General features: G+C 41.2%; 1 long non-coding RNA gene and 1 other non-coding gene across 2 annotated transcripts; one reads left to right on the forward strand and one right to left on the reverse strand.

Annotated features, from left to right (window-relative positions):
- Positions 1 to 3,085: 3,085 nt before the first annotated feature.
- On the forward strand, positions 3,086 to 3,957 carry LOC134225666 (uncharacterized). The gene is made up of 3 exons (XR_009983299.1): positions 3,086 to 3,371; positions 3,434 to 3,573; positions 3,675 to 3,957. It is a non-coding gene; the product is annotated as an uncharacterized LOC134225666 (long non-coding RNA).
- An 11,218-nt stretch (positions 3,958 to 15,175) lies between these two features.
- Trnaa-agc (transfer RNA alanine (anticodon AGC)) lies at positions 15,176 to 15,249 on the reverse strand. Its single transcript has one exon. It is a non-coding gene; the product is annotated as a tRNA-Ala (tRNA).
- Positions 15,250 to 17,035: the final 1,786 nt, after the last annotated feature.

Below are 17,035 nucleotides of genomic sequence, written 5' to 3' on the forward strand. Positions count from 1 at the left end.
CGCTTATGAAACCTTATGAATTCATTTTATTTTCATTTCATAAGGCACCAATAGAGATCATAAGTCTGCCTTATGAAATTAGTAACTTTTCCTTATGTAAAATATTCATAAGGCATTCTTATGAACAAACCTTGTTCATTTCAACGTTCATTTTGGCAGTTGTCAAACAAAATTATCGCGCGCTTCAGTTCGATTTTTTCATCCAGAAGAACAATTTTACAGAAAACTGATTGAGCCCTAGCCGTATACGTATCATATATGATGGCGTACTAAGAAAGACTATTATAATTCTGATTTTAATAGTCTAGTAGAATATCGCCGGAAAAGGTATTACTAGAAATAAATTTAAAAAAATGTCAATAAGTTTTTCATACATATCCTTTGCTTTCTCATTCACAGCGTTCATGGCCAATAATGCATCAGCACATGTGCCGCCGCAATCACGGAAACATTTCTCTCTAAACGAAGACAACTGACACCACCGATGATATTTCCAGGAGGAATGAAATCCTGCAAAACAATTTGGATCTATATCATATGCGCAGTTCCCAAAGGGATCGCCGACGTTACCCGTTTAGTAGGTAGCTGGATTCTGGTGAACATGAATAATATTCTTTTCGGATGTCAATTGTGTAGCAAAACTTGAGATGGTACTCGCTGTATCAGGAATTCTGTACAGTTAATTACTCATCAGACTGACAACGCACAGGATGTAAAAACCTTCACTGCAATGTAGACATCGGAATCGAATGGAATCAATTTTCTCAGTGAGCTCCCTTGTCACTCCCAGTCAGAAGGATATTGTGTTTGGACAAGCTTCATCAGTTGTATGTTTCTTCGGCACCTAGTACTTGATGATAACGCGGAAGAGTTACCGTTTGTTTGTCGTTAGCGTGCATTTTCATTGGGCATACGGAACGGTACCGGATTATGAAGGGTGAATCCAGTTTACTTTCGCTGATTGTGGAGTGGTGCGCAATCGACCGTGAAACTGACGTAAGACACTGGATACTGGTCCATTTCGAAAGTTTCTGGGAAGAACTTACGCTGTCGAAAATACGTCTAGCGATCACCTACTTTTCATATGATTTTAGAGGAATGCATCACTTCGGCCCCATCGGCCTTGTCGTTCTCCCTTGCCGGACCGGTGTTTTACCATGCCATCACTAACTGTAAGTAGGTATATTTTACTCTAAATCCCCACGAATTCAGTTTGAATCTCCCTTTCTCATGGTTTAGTAAAACTACGAGGCGCATCAACACTATAGGGAATGGTCAAATATCTGGAATGTTGTTATCAAATCGATTCGACCATTTCACTACAAACGTTGGTGTGCAACTCCGCAAACGCGGTTCACAAGCGGAATCACCCAACCGGCTGCACCGGGAGCCACAACCTACCTCGACGAGCACTGGATGCAGACAAGCCCCGTGCCAACGGTCGGATGTATTATAAAGCCTCGCTCCGCGGTAATGTTCACTCACACATGTCTAGCTCTGCAGTAAAAGATACTTGCGCATGCGTAACATAGTTCACCTGTGTGAGTGTGGTTACAGTCATCATTACCATCATCAATGCGGCGTTGTAATAGGGTGTCTCTCACAGTTGGTAGTTGGCGATGTCAACTCTCCGAAGATCATCAAAAACGCATCAGCTACAACTTAAGGCTCTATAAACCGTAATCAATTTGATGATGAAGATGATTTTGTTCTCATTCGCACTAATACTAATACAATTTTAGCCAAAATTCAATATTTCACTGCTATTCACCAACTTAACTCTGTCAACGTGTATTCATGGTATTTTTATATTAATTTTTCACTCACCTAGCTAATTAATTATTAATTATTTGACTGAAAAGCGCTTAAAACTGCTTTTTTCCTAGACAAATTTTCGTATACTAATTGTACACACACCAACTCCGAACGATCGAATCACACCCATACATTTATTTTGAACATGCACTCAGTTTTTCACTTGTTCTTTTCTCGCCTATTTCTTGATTTTATCACAACTAAACATGATTCACTACCTAACTTTCACTTTTGTCTTTGATGTTGAACACCAATTTCTTCACTTCATGTCGAAAAACCAACAAAAACTGCTTTAAAAAATTTGAAGTGAGAGACGGCCTTCAACGTATTGTGAATGTTGCAAAATTCGGAACACCCAAATTCACTACCGCATTAGGTGAAATAGTGCGCTCAAAATCTCGGCAAAGCAACTTAGAAATATCAAAACAATACATCGAATATGCTAGTCGACACGCAAACAACTTTATGCATATACAAGAAAAGAATCATCATTTCATCGTTGCCAGATTTATTTAATCAAATAATTATTGCGGTTTGTGGAATTAATCGAATCAACCAGAAAAAAAGAAAAGTTTCTGCAAGCTTCTGTTGGCAGGGTGGAGAATGGTTGACATTTAATTTAACCGTACCATTCATCCGACCTTGCAGTCAAAAAAAAACAAAACCACGGCAGCCGCAGCAGCAGCCTCGACCAAGAAGACGACAGCGCATACTTTTACTATTTTCCCCCCCCACAATGTTTTCGTAGAATAATTTCTCAACGTATAATCGGTTTTGGTTTCATTATTCCTTACTTATTACTTATTTCTTATTCATTTTACAGATTAGAACTAATAAATCAGTATCTGTGGCTAGCACTCTTTCTGTGTGCCACAGCCTAATTTAACTCGATTCTGTTCTATTTGGACTGCACACAAGAAAGTGTGGATGGATGGCACGAGACTCACGCAGCAGCAAACAAACAGTCTGCGGATGAAGAATAAAAAAGACATAACTTCGTCATACATTAATTTGGGAAACTGTCTTAGTGTGCTCGGTGCACGAAATTTCACCGGATAAAATGCAAATATTCGGAGAATCTAAGTGTTTTACTGTACTTTCCCCAACACTGTATGTTGAAAGCCCAGTGGTGTATGAAGAATTTTAAAATAAGTTTCCATATAATAAATATTTCATAAATGCTCAAAAGTAAACATTTTGTTGCATCTGGCAGCATTATGTAGCAGCTGACAAGCTTTTACCACCCCATTTCCACCCACCTCAAATTTTCGTCACTTTTTCGTACTAGTTGCCTCACCAATACTAACAAGCAATAACGTCATTAATTTTCAAAACAGAGTTATGGAGCCTTGAGCCTTAAAGTGTTGTCTCCGTGGTAACTCACGACACCGAAGTTCAGCCACCCGCATCAATAGCCTATTCCTAGTGTTTATAAAGTGCGTGAAGAGGAGGTGGACCGGACAGATGATTAGGAAAAAGGACTTTCTTCCGGTTTCAGAAAAACCCGTTTAGGCAGATAAACAGGTCCAATACAATGAACGGATGCAACAAAAGAGGTGAGATTCAGATTTTTTAAATGTAGAATTATAACAAGCTACAACCTTTTATTTAATTATAGGAAAGAAATAAAATTGAAGAAGAAAATCTTTCAACTACAGAAAAGCTAAAGCTTCGTCGTCGAACAATGTGTCCTTTAAGAATAACATCTCGGACGTTAAAATCTTCAACCAGAAAATCAAGAAGGTACAGAAAATATCGGTAAGCACTAAGCAATGTATACGTAATACATACATATAATTTTATATATCAGTAACTGTATTATTTAAACTTGCTAAACGTGATTTTCTTATCCATTTTAGTTACTGCTACGGTAGCTTGCTGTAGCCGAAACTTTGTGACTCGAAATTGAGAACTTTCCCGGAAGATGGATAATTTAGCTGCCTCAAGTCCTGGAAAACTAGTTCCTTCAGTTTGTTTAGCTGCTTGTAAAGGACAGCATCCGGCATTTGCTGTGGGATTAACTAGTTATGTCAACGATGTCCTTGCTCTTTCAGCTGCTTCAGCATTCTTTCCCTAGAGCCATTGCCTTGCACTTGCGATAACTCGACACAAACGATAAGCTTCACTACAAAAAAACTAATATTTTTTTATATATGTAGCGACACATAAAACCACAAGAAAGCATAAACCATACATTTTATTAGTGCTTCATAAATCACATATTTATACAGTTACCCTTAATAAACCATCGTTATCAAAAATACTTGCACCCCTTTTCAAGAATATGTGTAGAGACTAATGGTTAAAAACCATAACACCTCACACATAAAATTGAACATGCGGGAATAATAAACTGATTTTTACGAACCATGCGAAAAAAGTAAAACAGAAAAATAAAAATGGTGAATGCGTGTGTGGCAATGACATATCTGGCGAAGATATTATTTTTCGCAGGCTCGTTCTTAGGTAGGTAAAAGGCATCATATAACCAAACTGCTTTAAACATGAATTCCTGTTTCATTTTCTTCATTTTAAATAATACCTAGATGCAGCACCATGGAGGAAAGAGGCAACAGCAAGAAACTTGATCGTCGTGAAATTTTGTACACCGCGTCCCTTCGAAAAAAAAATCTAGAGCGCCTGTAGTTCGGAACATTACGAATGTATGCCGAAGCTTGATTACCTGCTGCTCCTAACAAATCCGAGGATTCAACAAAGATCTGCTGGTTTAGTCAGGAAGAAACCGGAAGGTGAGCGGTGAACAATTGGCAAACAAGAGGTGTCCGGCGTGCTTTAAAATAATGTAGAGGCAAACCATCTACAGGACAAAATCTGGTAACAATCTGATCGAAAACATGCAACGTTTGCGGTTTGGAACATAACGGGTGTGCTGCAGCCCGCATCTTCACTGCTTTACACATTTTATAGCCAGGATCCAACAATATTTAGCTGGTTCGGAATGGAAGACACCGGAAGATGAGCACAATTTTAATCGCCAGTGAGAAAAGGCGTAACCAGGATGTAACGAAAAGTTTATGTCGTGGAACGCGCATCGCAGTGCTGCAGTTTTCGGTGGAACATATGAATTACCTTTAGGTAATTCGAGAAGAAGAACGGTTCTTGGTTCTGTATGCGTTTTCGGTGCCGAGTTCAGGTCATCTTAATCAAGTGCGAAAGAAAAATAATCTTCAAATCGGTGACGAAAGAGTGCTGCTAAGGGAAAGTGGTATCGCTAGAATACGTTTCTGTTCGGGGAAAAAAAGGCGGAGGCAAAACATCAGAATCCAATAAACTGCTTCTCCAGCTGGCTGGAGGCGGGTGCAGTCGGGTGGCGGAGGGGGCATGCAGCGAAAAATGGTAACAGAACCAGTCTACTGAGCTCAGGGATCTCACGACGCAATCCGGAGGACGAGTACGAGCCTGCTTGCTGCGGTTTACACATTCTATGGCCAGAATCCAACAATGAGTAGCTGATTCGGAATGGAAGAAACCCGAAGATGAGCACTGATATGGGTTTGCCAGAACTGAGATACGGAGATACTGCTTCGCTTCTGCTACTATTATCCCCAGTTATCCGCTTTAATGGTGTTACATATCTGCATTATGCGCTACGAACTTGTAAATGATAAATGCTAATAAAGTTTGCAAATAAATAAACTTCGATTCGTTTATTATTTATTACATTTCATTTCATTCTTAAAAGGTTAAATTGATGAATAATTTATATAAGGAAACCTCATTCCAAATTATTAACAAGCGTAATAGAGTGTATGATTGGTACTTATTAAGTTTTATGTGTGATCACAAATGCATTTCCTATATGGCCCACACATAAAATATATTGGTTTAATGTAATTGCAAATATCTATATCGGTCACACATAAACATTATATAGATTTTTTTAGCAGTGTTGAATTAAGTGGACATGTTCTTTGGAATAGCGGCTTTGCGATGAAGAGATTTGCGTGGCCAGTAATTCTTGTAGTTTTTCACATGTGAAAAGTTTCGGCACGTACCTCGCGCACTTCTAAAGTGTTAAACTAGAGATGATCAGGGCAATATGGACCATCTAAGAAAATCGTTCCGAAATGGACTGAAAAGTTCAAAAAATCATCATTCAAATGTAATAAAATATGGATGAATTGAATATGATATTTCTTATTGCAACAACAGCTTAGTGTATTCCATAGAAAATTAGATTGATGTGCGGCTTACAACAGCGGACCGTACCGATTTGCCACTCTTCATCGTTTGCTCAGACACATTTCATTGGTCTACAGTAATTTTCTCTGTTCCAACCGCAGTGATACGTGATACGATATTGTAATTTATCCGTAATATTTTCATGTTTCAATTGAGTATAAAAGCGGTTTTTACGTTGAGGCATATGTGGAGCATTTTCTTAAAGTTCATATAACTTTGACATGATAAACCTTGTCAATAAGCTCAAATTGAGGGTGGTTCATATTGCCCCTACTGTCCCTAGTAAAACTCAACTTCAAACAATAAGCTTTATTTACTACAGAGAGGTCATACGATCGTAGTTTGTCAGCAAGGCATTGAACATGGGCTAGTTTGCAGCCGATGGGCATATGGCTTCGTCCAGATATGTAACACCTCAAAGTTCCGTTCCGATAGATTTTCTGGAGACGATATTTAACTTTAAAATCCTGATCATCATTATAAAATTTCTCAGCTCTCAGTCTGAATATGTCATTCTTATTGCTGCTTTAAATAAAGATATTGCGGATCTTTTTAAAAATTTTCATTTTACGGATTCCGCAAAGTTCTTCCGCAGCTGTCAAAGTTCTACCGCAAGCATGCAAATCTGAGACACACTGAAACAAAAACCTGGTATTGGGCGTTGTCATCGTAGAGTGCCATGCCAAACAGCAGAGAAAAAGTATGAAGTGACAGCTGCGGTAGTTTGAATATTCAACCGGAAAGAGGAAAATTTTCTCTGGAACAGCAATATAAATATTTAATAAAAACCATATAATTTCTTTGTTTTTAAATTAAAATTTTATTGTCATATAAAATAAATCTAGAATATTTTCATACTTAGTAAATAAGTATTTCATAATTCATACTTTTCAAATTTCATAAGGTTGATCAATGAAAATTTAAAGACAACTTCAAGAAAAACATATGCTTCATTATGGACATAATTCATTCAGGTTCATCCAGTTCAATAGGCAACCTTATGATTTTCAATCAATTTTCTTGTGGCTAAATTTCATAAGGTAAGTTTATAAACTTCGAAAGGTTTTTTTCGACAGTTTATTTATCATCAGACTAAGGCCGAAGTGGCCTGTGCTGCACATAAAAGACTTCTCCATTCAGCTCGGTTCATGGCTGCACTTCGCCAACCACGCAGTCTGCGGAGGGTCCGCAAGTCGTCCCCCACCTGATCGATCCACCTTGCCCGCTGTGCACCTCGCCTTCTTGTTCCCGTCGGATCGTTGTCGAGAACCATTTACATCGGATTACTGTCCGACATTCTGGCTACGTGCCCGGCCCACCGCAGTCTTCCGATTTTCGCGGTGTGAACGATGGATGGTTCTCCCAACAGCTGATGCAACTCGTGGTTCATTCGCCTCCTCCACGTACCGTCCGCCATCTGCAACCCACCATAGATGGTACGCAAGACTTTCCTTTCGAAAACTCCCAGTGCGCGTTGGTCCTCCACGAGCATCGTCCAGGTCTCGTGTCCGTAGAGAACTACCGGTCTTATGAGCGTTTTGTAGATAGTCAGTTTGGTACGGCGGCGAACTCTATTCGATCGAAGCGTCTTGCGGAGTCCAAAGTACGTACGATTTCCAGCCACTATGCGTCTCCGAATTTCTCTGCTGGTATCGTTATCGGCGGTCACCAGTGAGCCCAAGTACACGAATTCTTCAACCACCTCGATTTCGTCACCACCGATAGGAACTCGTGGTGGGTGGCTCACATTGACCTCTCTTGAGCCTCTTCCTATCATGTACTTCGTCTTCGACGTGTTGATGACTAGTCCAATCCGTTTAGCTTCGCTTTTCAGTCTGATGTAGGCTTCCTCCATCCTCTCAAAGTTACGTGCCATGATATCAATGTCGTCGGCGAAACCAAATAACTGGACGGACTTCGTGAAAATCGTACCACTCGTGTCAATCCCTGCCCTTCGTATTACTCCCTCCAAAGCGATGTTGAATAGCAGACACGAAAGACCATCACCTTGCCGTAACCCTCTACGGGTTTCGAAGGGACTCGAGAATGCCCCTGAAACTCGAACTACGCACATCACCCGATCCATCGTCGCCTTGATCAACTGTATCAGTTTATCCGGAAATCCGTTTTCGTGCATTAGCTGCCATAGCTGGTCCCGATCGATTGTATCATATGCGGCTTTGAAGTCGATAAATAGATGATGTGTGGGCACGTTGTATTCGCGGCATTTCTGCAATACCTGACGTATGGCGAACACCTGGTCTGTGGTAGAGCGTTCACCCATAAATCCCGCCTGGTACTGCCCCACGAACTCTCTTGCAATTGGTGTTAGTCGACGGCATAAAATTTGGGAGAGTACCTTGTAGGCGGCGTTCAGCAATGTGATTGCGCGGTAGTTGCTACAATCCAGCTTATCGCCCTTTTTGTAGATGGGACACACGACACCTTCCATCCACTTCTGCGGCAGAACCTCGTCCTCCCAAACCTTGGTAATCACCCAATGCAGCGCTCTAGCCAGTGCTTCACCACCGTGTTTAAACAGCTCTGCTGGTAGTTGGTCAACTCCAGCCTGCCGATCTCCTCCTGGATTTCCTGGAGATTCGGAGCCGGAAGTCGCATGTCCTGCGCGCGTGCTCCTAGGTTCATTACCATACCGCCACCGTTGTCTGCCATATCGCCATTCAGGTGCTCTTCATAGTGCTGTTGCCACCGTTGGCTCACCGCACGCTCGTTAGTAAAAAGGTTGCGTTTTATGTCCTTCCCCATATAGGGCTGTGGCACGTGGCCGATACGTGAACGGTTCAACTTCTCGTAGAACTTTCTTGCGTTATTAGCGCGGTACAGTTCCTCCGTCTCTTCACGGTCTCGATCTTCCTGCTGGCGCTTTTCCTCCGGAAAATCGAGTTTTGTCTGTTCCGCGCCCGTTTGTATCGTGCCTCGTTCGCCCTCGTGCGGTGTTGCAGCAATCTCGCCCATGCTGCATTCTTCTCCTCAACTAACTGCTCACATTCGCCGTCATACCAGTCGTTTCTCTGATCCGGAGCCACCGTGCCTAGTGCAGCGGTTGCGGTGCTTCCAATGGCGGATCGAATATCTCTCCAGCCATCTTCAAGAGATGCTGCGCCTAGCTGCTCTTCCGTTGGGAGTGCCACTTCCAGCTGCTGCGCGTAGTCTTGGGCTAGTCTACCGTCTTGTAGCCGCCCAATGTTAAGCCGCGGCGGACGACTCCGACGCGTGTTGATCACCGTCGAGAGTTTTGAGCGCAGACATACTGCGACGAGGTAGTGGTCGGATTCAATATTCGCACTGCGGTAAGTGCGTACGTTCGTGATGTCGGAGAAGAATTTACCGTCGATTAGAACGTGGTCGATTTGGTTTTCCGTTACTTGATTAGGTGATTTCCATGTGGCCTTGTGGATATTCTTACGGGGAAGAAAGTGCTTCGGACTACCATTCCGCGGGAGGCTGCAAAGTTTATGCATCGTTGGCCGTTGTCGTTCGATACGGTATGCAGACTATCCGGTCCGATGACCGGTCTATACATTTCCTCCTTCCTACCTGAGCGTTCATGTCACCGATGACGATTTTGACGTCCCGCAGTGGGCATCCATCGTATGTCTGCTCCAGCTGCGCATAGAACGCTTCTTTTTCGTCGTCGGATCTCCCTTCGTGTGGGCAGTGCACGTTGATGATGCTATAGTTGAAGAAACGGCCTTTTATCCTCAGCTTGCACATCCTTGCGTTGATTGGCTGCCACCCAATCACGCGTTGGCGCATCTTTCCCAGCACTATGAAGCCGGTTCCCAGCTCGTTGGTGGTGCCTCAGCTTTGGTAGAAGGTAGCCGCTCGATGCCCGCTTTTCCACACTTTCTGTCCTGTCCAGCAGATTTCCTGCAGCGCTACGACATCGAAGTTGCGGGGATGTAATTCATCGTAGATTATCCTGTCGCAACCTGCGAAGCCTAGCGACTTGCAGTTCCATGTTCCAAGCTTCCAATCGTGATCCTTTATTCGTCGCCTAGGTCGTTGCCGATTGTATCGAGTCGTATTATCTTCTATGTCGTTCGTAATAGTTGTTTTTAAAGGCGGCTTATTGGGCCTGCGCAAACCTCCTGTCTCGTCGGAGGGCCGTCGTGTCAGGGCTGTTTAGCGTCCCACCTAACACCAGGACTTGGGCTTGTGCGCTTTGAGCGGCACACGGTCGCTTTGGCGGAGCCTACTTGCGGATACATGCAGCTTTTTATAGAGGTTTAACAGGGCCCACTGTCAAACCCCACCACATCCTAGGCAGGCGCCACAACTCGCAGATGGCCTGGGGAGGGATCGTCAAGCCCTTGGACATAGTCCCTGCTGCCCACATTTTTTCGACAGTGCAGGTTACCAATAGAATATTCAGGATAGGGGGTTGAGTAGAAATAGCGCCATTGCCGGCGAGTACAAACATTTTTAAGTGCAGTGGTTCCGAAGAGTAAGATTTTTGAAAACCTAATTCTTTAATGAAAAATGAGCATTATTAGAGATATACTATCCACAGAATGGACCAACAAACCAAAATTTTAAACGGTGACAGTTAAAGTTACACCAAACAATAGACAAAAAACGACAATATTGTAAGTTCCACTTGACAAACATGTAAAACAAATAGTAATAGTAAAAATTTACAGTTCCCCCTGAGGAAGACACAATCCCCGTGTCGAAACGTTGGGTAAATAACATACTCGTTTTACTAAATTTAGACTGAGTAGCCGTTTTTTTTTGTTTTCTAAAATACAAAAGAAACAGTCGTCCCACAAACGTTAGGGGAGATGCGGTGAATATGCGCCCCCTAAGCTAATATCTTAATTTAATGGTGATTTCATCTGAAATAGTGTAATTTTGAAGTGTTCATCAATAATCTTGCACATCAATCATTATATGGTCTAACCACTTTCAAGAAAAACCAACAATATTACAAGAAAACAATTTTATTCCAAAATATGTAATGCATTTTCATTGAAAATGGACGACGCTGGTCAATATGCGCCACCCAAAAATGATAATCAAAATATTCCAATATTTTTCACTGAAATAGTCACACTCTTTTGCAAAAGATTAGTGTCAGTCTTATACTTTAAGGTAGTCAATATTTTTGATTAATAAAAGGAAGTAGAAAATATTTTTTGTATGTGAAGAAAAAGCATTGTTGACGTAAACACCGAAATTACATCGGAAAGAGCCAAAAAAACATTTTATTTTTAAAAATTTAAACACAGAGTTTTTGACAAAGTTTTTCTGCGTAACGGCTTACAAATGTTTTTTGGCTCCAGCCGCTAACGATTTTGAGACAAAATTTGGGTTAATAACCAAGAAAACGTACCCAACCGGCGCATTTCATACGTATCTCCCCTATTGATTTATTCTCTGATTAGTTCTCGAGTTATGCAGAAATTTATACTTCATTTGTATGGGAGCCCCCTTTTCCAAAGAGAGGAGGGGTCTCGAACCATCTTCAGAACCTTTCCCGTCCCCGAAAACCTCTGCATACAAATTTTCACGCCGAACGGTTCAGTGGTTTCCGAGTCTATGAGGTTCAGACAGACAGAAATTAATTTTTATGTATATAGATATAGATAGATATAGATATTCAGTTTACTATGATGGTTCCCTATCATTATTACAGACGAATTTTGCACAAGATTTCATAGTATCAAATGTCTAAAAGAAACCTTCAACATGTGAACAAGTTTATCGACATTTTGAAAGCTGATCCGAATAACAAACTTAAAATTAAGAAGTTTACTCTACACCACGTTCGCAGCTACCGCCATTTATAAAACAAATTATCCGTTTTTCTTAGAACTTAATTGGTAATGTAATCCTTAACAATGAGAAACACTGCAAAACAAATTATTTTTAATAAAAATTGTTAGCAGGAATAGAAAAGATATGTTAGGCAGGGCATGTTGCAAAAAATGAAGCAACCTTATGTCGAATTCGTTTTTAAACCTGGGTCAGTGCCAAGCCGAACCCTGAAAAAAAAAACATTTTCAGTTCCATCTGTCATTGGATATGTTGGTGTGCGTAGCATCGTGTTTGTTTTGATTCGAAACATATGATCCAGGACATCCAGTGCACTGGCATTGCGTTGGCGTTCTGACTAATCAGACCATGATAAATAAATATGTTTAAGGTTACTCCTGACGGAATCCAAGTTTCAAAGTGCTCGCGTTTTCGCGTTACGGAGGCGTCGCACATCTGTCATTTCCTCAAAACTACGTACGTTAAACTACCTAAAATTTGACGATATTTTGGTAGACCTAGAAATCAAACCTATCGTCTCACTCAGGAACATTCATCCGTAGGACATGTCCTACTTGGCCTACCCACTACTCCCGGCGCCATCCACTCGTGAATAGTAACAATTTTTATGGCAATGAGTTGAAACTCATCCATTTCGTAAAGAGAATATCTGCTCAGTAGAAGAATTCCCGAAATGATTAATCACTTCACTATTACCCCCGTGGAGTTCAATCTAAATTCATTTCAGCTTCCGAAGCACTGCATTGCATTTTCGTTGTTCTTGTTTTCCTCCGCCGCTAGTTTCCCGGAGATTATCTATCCCGGCAGAACAGGGGGATGCTAATGATTACATTTCTGCTAATTGCTTTACTACGTTAGTGGGATTAAGATGGGCTGCCGCTGTCTCTGCTACTGCATCATTTCCACTCGCCAGAGCAGCACACGGGGGCTCATCAGCAGCTGAGGTTAATTAATGGTCGAACCGGACATCTGACGGATTGCTGATGATTTTCGGAAAAGTTCACGACGTGTGTTCCATTGCGGAATTGTGCAACCGCGGCCCTATTATGAATGAAACCATCGCCCATTCTTGGCGCTTCTTCGCACTTGTTTTGTGTCGTCGCGGTGCAGCATCAAAGGGCCGCCCGTGACCTGTAAGGCAATATTTGCCAACGATTTTTAAACGAAACAACACTCACATCCCGACTAAACGCTGATTGCCATCATTTATCTCTCTTATCTCATTTTTCACGGCTTATCCCACCGAACCCTCCTCACGGCCCGTCCACAGGAGCTGCGGCTGCTGGCTCCGCACTTAAGTAATTTCATTTCATTTCATTTGCTCGGTAAACGCCATCGACTGCTGGGGCAAATCCGCTTGAAGAATAAAAATCAACGTCATACAAATCCATCATACAAATCGCTCTCGGCGTCGCATCGTGCTACCCCTGCCTGGCAGCAGAAGATCGTCTCAGAGCCTGCGGAATACAGCCGTCGGAAAGACATGTGACTATACGCGGTAGCAGTTTGATCGGCACTACATAGCTCTAACTGAATAGTAGCAGAACAAATGATGCCCAATGGAAATGCTTGGGAGGGGAGTCTGGCTATCACATCAATGAATGGTGAGAGATGTTATTATTGGTATATTTATTTTTAGCATAAAAGGTACTGGACAGATGATTCGTAAATAGTGTGCATTCCAACAAATTTGAAAAAAAAATTCTGCAAGTACTACAATATTGCCTTCAATCGTTGTTCCTCCTACCAAACTTTTATGTATTGCATAACCCTTACTCCTTTGTAACGTGTAGGACAACTATAATCCTACTTTTCCCAGCTCTACATATTTAATCTCACCCGGAATAACTAACCGACAAAGGTTCAATCCGATTAGCCAGGAATGTAAAACATGTAGTTCCTTACAAGGTGAGGTTAGATGGCCCAAACACCAACCGTAAACAAATCTCAAGAGTGATTAGCCTCGTTGGTCATCCCATGTCCGTTTGCCATTCTTGTGTTCGCCCGCCCCAACACATAGTGCAAAGCTAGAGGGTGATTTCAATGAGATATGAGAAGAACATTCATCAACCTACAATCAGAGTAAGAGCAAGGAAGTCATCTCACCCTGACGGGGTGCGTTCGAATTGAATCGCCACCCAGAGTCAGAGAAAAGGGTTGTCCAGCAGAAGTAGGGTTATCGAAGAATCCGACTAATGTCCCACTAAACATTGCTCAAATGACCGTAACAATGACCAGCGATAATGGCTGCTGTTATCTAATACCCCACATTCGGAAAACGAGAAATGGTTGAATTCTTGAAGGTGGTAGCAGTCCCCGAAGCATACCATTCGGTGTCAGCAGTGGACAGGAGAAAATTAAATCGTCATCCCAAGAGGCAGAACCCCATTACGGGCGAAGCCCAAGCTGGACGATTTGCTGCCGATGATGGTGATAATCATGTTAAGCGGGACAATCTTTCCGGATCAGAAGGGGTGGATTCCCGATACCGGTTGGTTTAATTAATTGAAAGTGATTTGTATTTCTTGGTAGGTTGGATGTCACAAGCACTGGTCCTAATGATAATATCGATTGCACTGATTAGAAATGTTTGAATATTATTTTTTCGATCGTATTAGATGTGTTTGTGTTATTGGAAATCTATGCTTTGCAGTAGTACATTCGTGTCACCCTGCAGGAATTAGCATTTTACTTCATTTTCAATTTGTGGAAGACTTATCTCGTACTTGACTCGACTCGGACAAATAAGACAAATAAGACAAATAAGACAAATAAGACAAATAAGACAAATAAGATAAATAAGACAAATAAGACAAATAAGACAAATAAGACAAATAAGACAAATAAGACAAATAAGACAAATAAGACAAATAAGACAAATAAGACAAATAAGACAAATAAGACAAATAAGACAAATAAGACAAATAAGACAAATAAGACAAATAAGACAAATAAGACAATTAAGACCTATTTAGCCAAATGACATATACAGCCAATTAACTTGTTCGGCCAAATGTCCTATTATATCACAAGCGCTCGAATGACAAACGCCAGAATGTAACAAATGACCGAATACCATTTTTCTGAAAAGACTAATTGTCCGGAAAGACCATACGCCCGAATTTGCAACTCAGTCGAACAGAATATTTTTTCAATGGGAAAAATTGAAGTTTAATTATGCATTTAGATGCTTAACATAATAAACAATAAATGACAGTTCAATTAAAGGTAATTGCCTGTTTCTGGGGATTAAACCACCCGACTTGGACATTAATTTACAATGTTCTGAAAACTCAGATGTGAATATGTACATTATGTGGAAGATTATGATTTGAAAAATGTATTGGAGGTAACTACTTTCCTTCGATGGGACTCGAACCCACGACCCTCAGTACGCTAGACTGGTGCTTTAACCAACTAAGCTACGAAGGACCTCCGTCGGCCTTCGCAACTTAGCGACTACTGAATGAGCTCGAGAATCTCAAGTTGGACGCAAAGTCAAATCACTCGCAATCCATTTGTCAAGCCAACACTTCCACATGTGTATGGTACACGTTCACATTAGAGGAGCATGAGTATTTAGAATAACTGGCGGCTACACACTTTCTTCATCAGCAACTGTACTGATCAAGTGAGGTTGTGTGAGCTATTTGCCAGTCTATTTGCTCACATAACCTCACTTGATTAAAAAAGTAATATGCCGCGGAGGCCATAAAATTTCTTACGCTATATTTAATAAAGAATTTTCGTACAGAATTGTGAAAGTTCCAACGAATCCTTATGGTAATTAAATTATTTGAATTCTCTAAAATGCTTGTAGGTTGTGTTTGTAAGCAGTTTACGTTTTGAAAAAATATATAATAATGTGGCGTCCATCCTTTTTTTGGTTCGGGATGAACTACTGCGTCCATTCCATTGAACTTTTGTAGTGCACCCGTGTCATTTGTTTAGTGTATGTCTTTCTACTCCATTTCTATTGAAAAGACCTTGACCTTGACCTTGACCTTGATTGACTGCTCGTAGTTGCTACTCCATTATGACCAGATCAGCTGTTCTTGCACAGGGAACCAACAGATGTTTGCTTGGGACTAGCTCACATCTTCAATGTACAAGTGATCTCATTTGTTAGGTCATACTGGAGCCTGCCACGTCAGAATGCAAGTCAATGTAGGGAAGGGGGAGGAAATGATGATGCAATCACTCGCCCACTGCAAGCCGAATATACCTCTGCACTTGCCACGAGTTCATGCGAAATTTATTGGAATTTTTGGGTTAGGTTCGAGAGGCCGTCTTGGTTAACGAGCTGCCAATGTGATAGATAGGAGAAAGCAACTGATGGCATTTCTAATTGGATGTTTGGAAACGCGCTTTATAGTTCATGTCGAATTCTGGCACTGTTAGAATATTCAAGTTGAAGGCCTAGGAATTGAGATGGAAACGGTATGAAAGTCCATTTCCAGTTCTAACGATTGCTAGAACATGAGAAATATAGAGAAAGATACAAAGTAGGAGAATGGAACGGACCTGGGATTGAACCCACGACTTCCTGCGTATGAGGCAGAAGCAGTAGCCATATGACTACCAAGCCCGCTCTATTGAAAAGAAATGATGAAGTCGTTTTTATTCATATATTTCTCAAACTGAGTGTGAGGCCTCTTTAGATTGAGGTACCGCTATTGATACCGTTCGAGAGGTGGCAACTCTCAAAGGCGCGCCCCTCAATCAGTTTCAGCTTCAACAAAAAGTAGTATATCGTGGGGCATCGAAATCCGTACAGTTAAGCACCTTAGTGTATGAAAAAGTCATTAGAAAATAGAAATCGAATGTAAATAAAACGTTTGTCATTGACACAGGACATAAAGGCTTCTACTTTTAAAGTGTTTGACATTTACTCATTTAAAACTACGAAAAACATGATAAAATAATGAATTAAATCAACTACTCCTGACTCGAAATCCGTCCACCGTGGACGGATTTCGAATCAAAGGATCAAAATCCGTACAGCTATTTTTCAACTAAATATTTAAATTGCAACAGTCTGATTGACAAAACTACCACTGTAAATAGTTCGATACGCAACTTGATAAGCGATCCCTTCGATTTGTTTTCCGCTTATCTCATGTAATGATTCGCAATTAGCAATTAAAACACAGTTACTTTTGGTGCAATTATGCTCTACTCGAAAACAAAATGGCGGCACAAACTCCGCGTTTGGTGG

The sequence above is a fragment of the Armigeres subalbatus genome, chromosome 3 (genome assembly GCF_024139115.2).
Source record: "Armigeres subalbatus isolate Guangzhou_Male chromosome 3, GZ_Asu_2, whole genome shotgun sequence".
Classification (NCBI taxonomy): Eukaryota; Metazoa; Arthropoda; class Insecta; order Diptera; family Culicidae; genus Armigeres; species Armigeres subalbatus.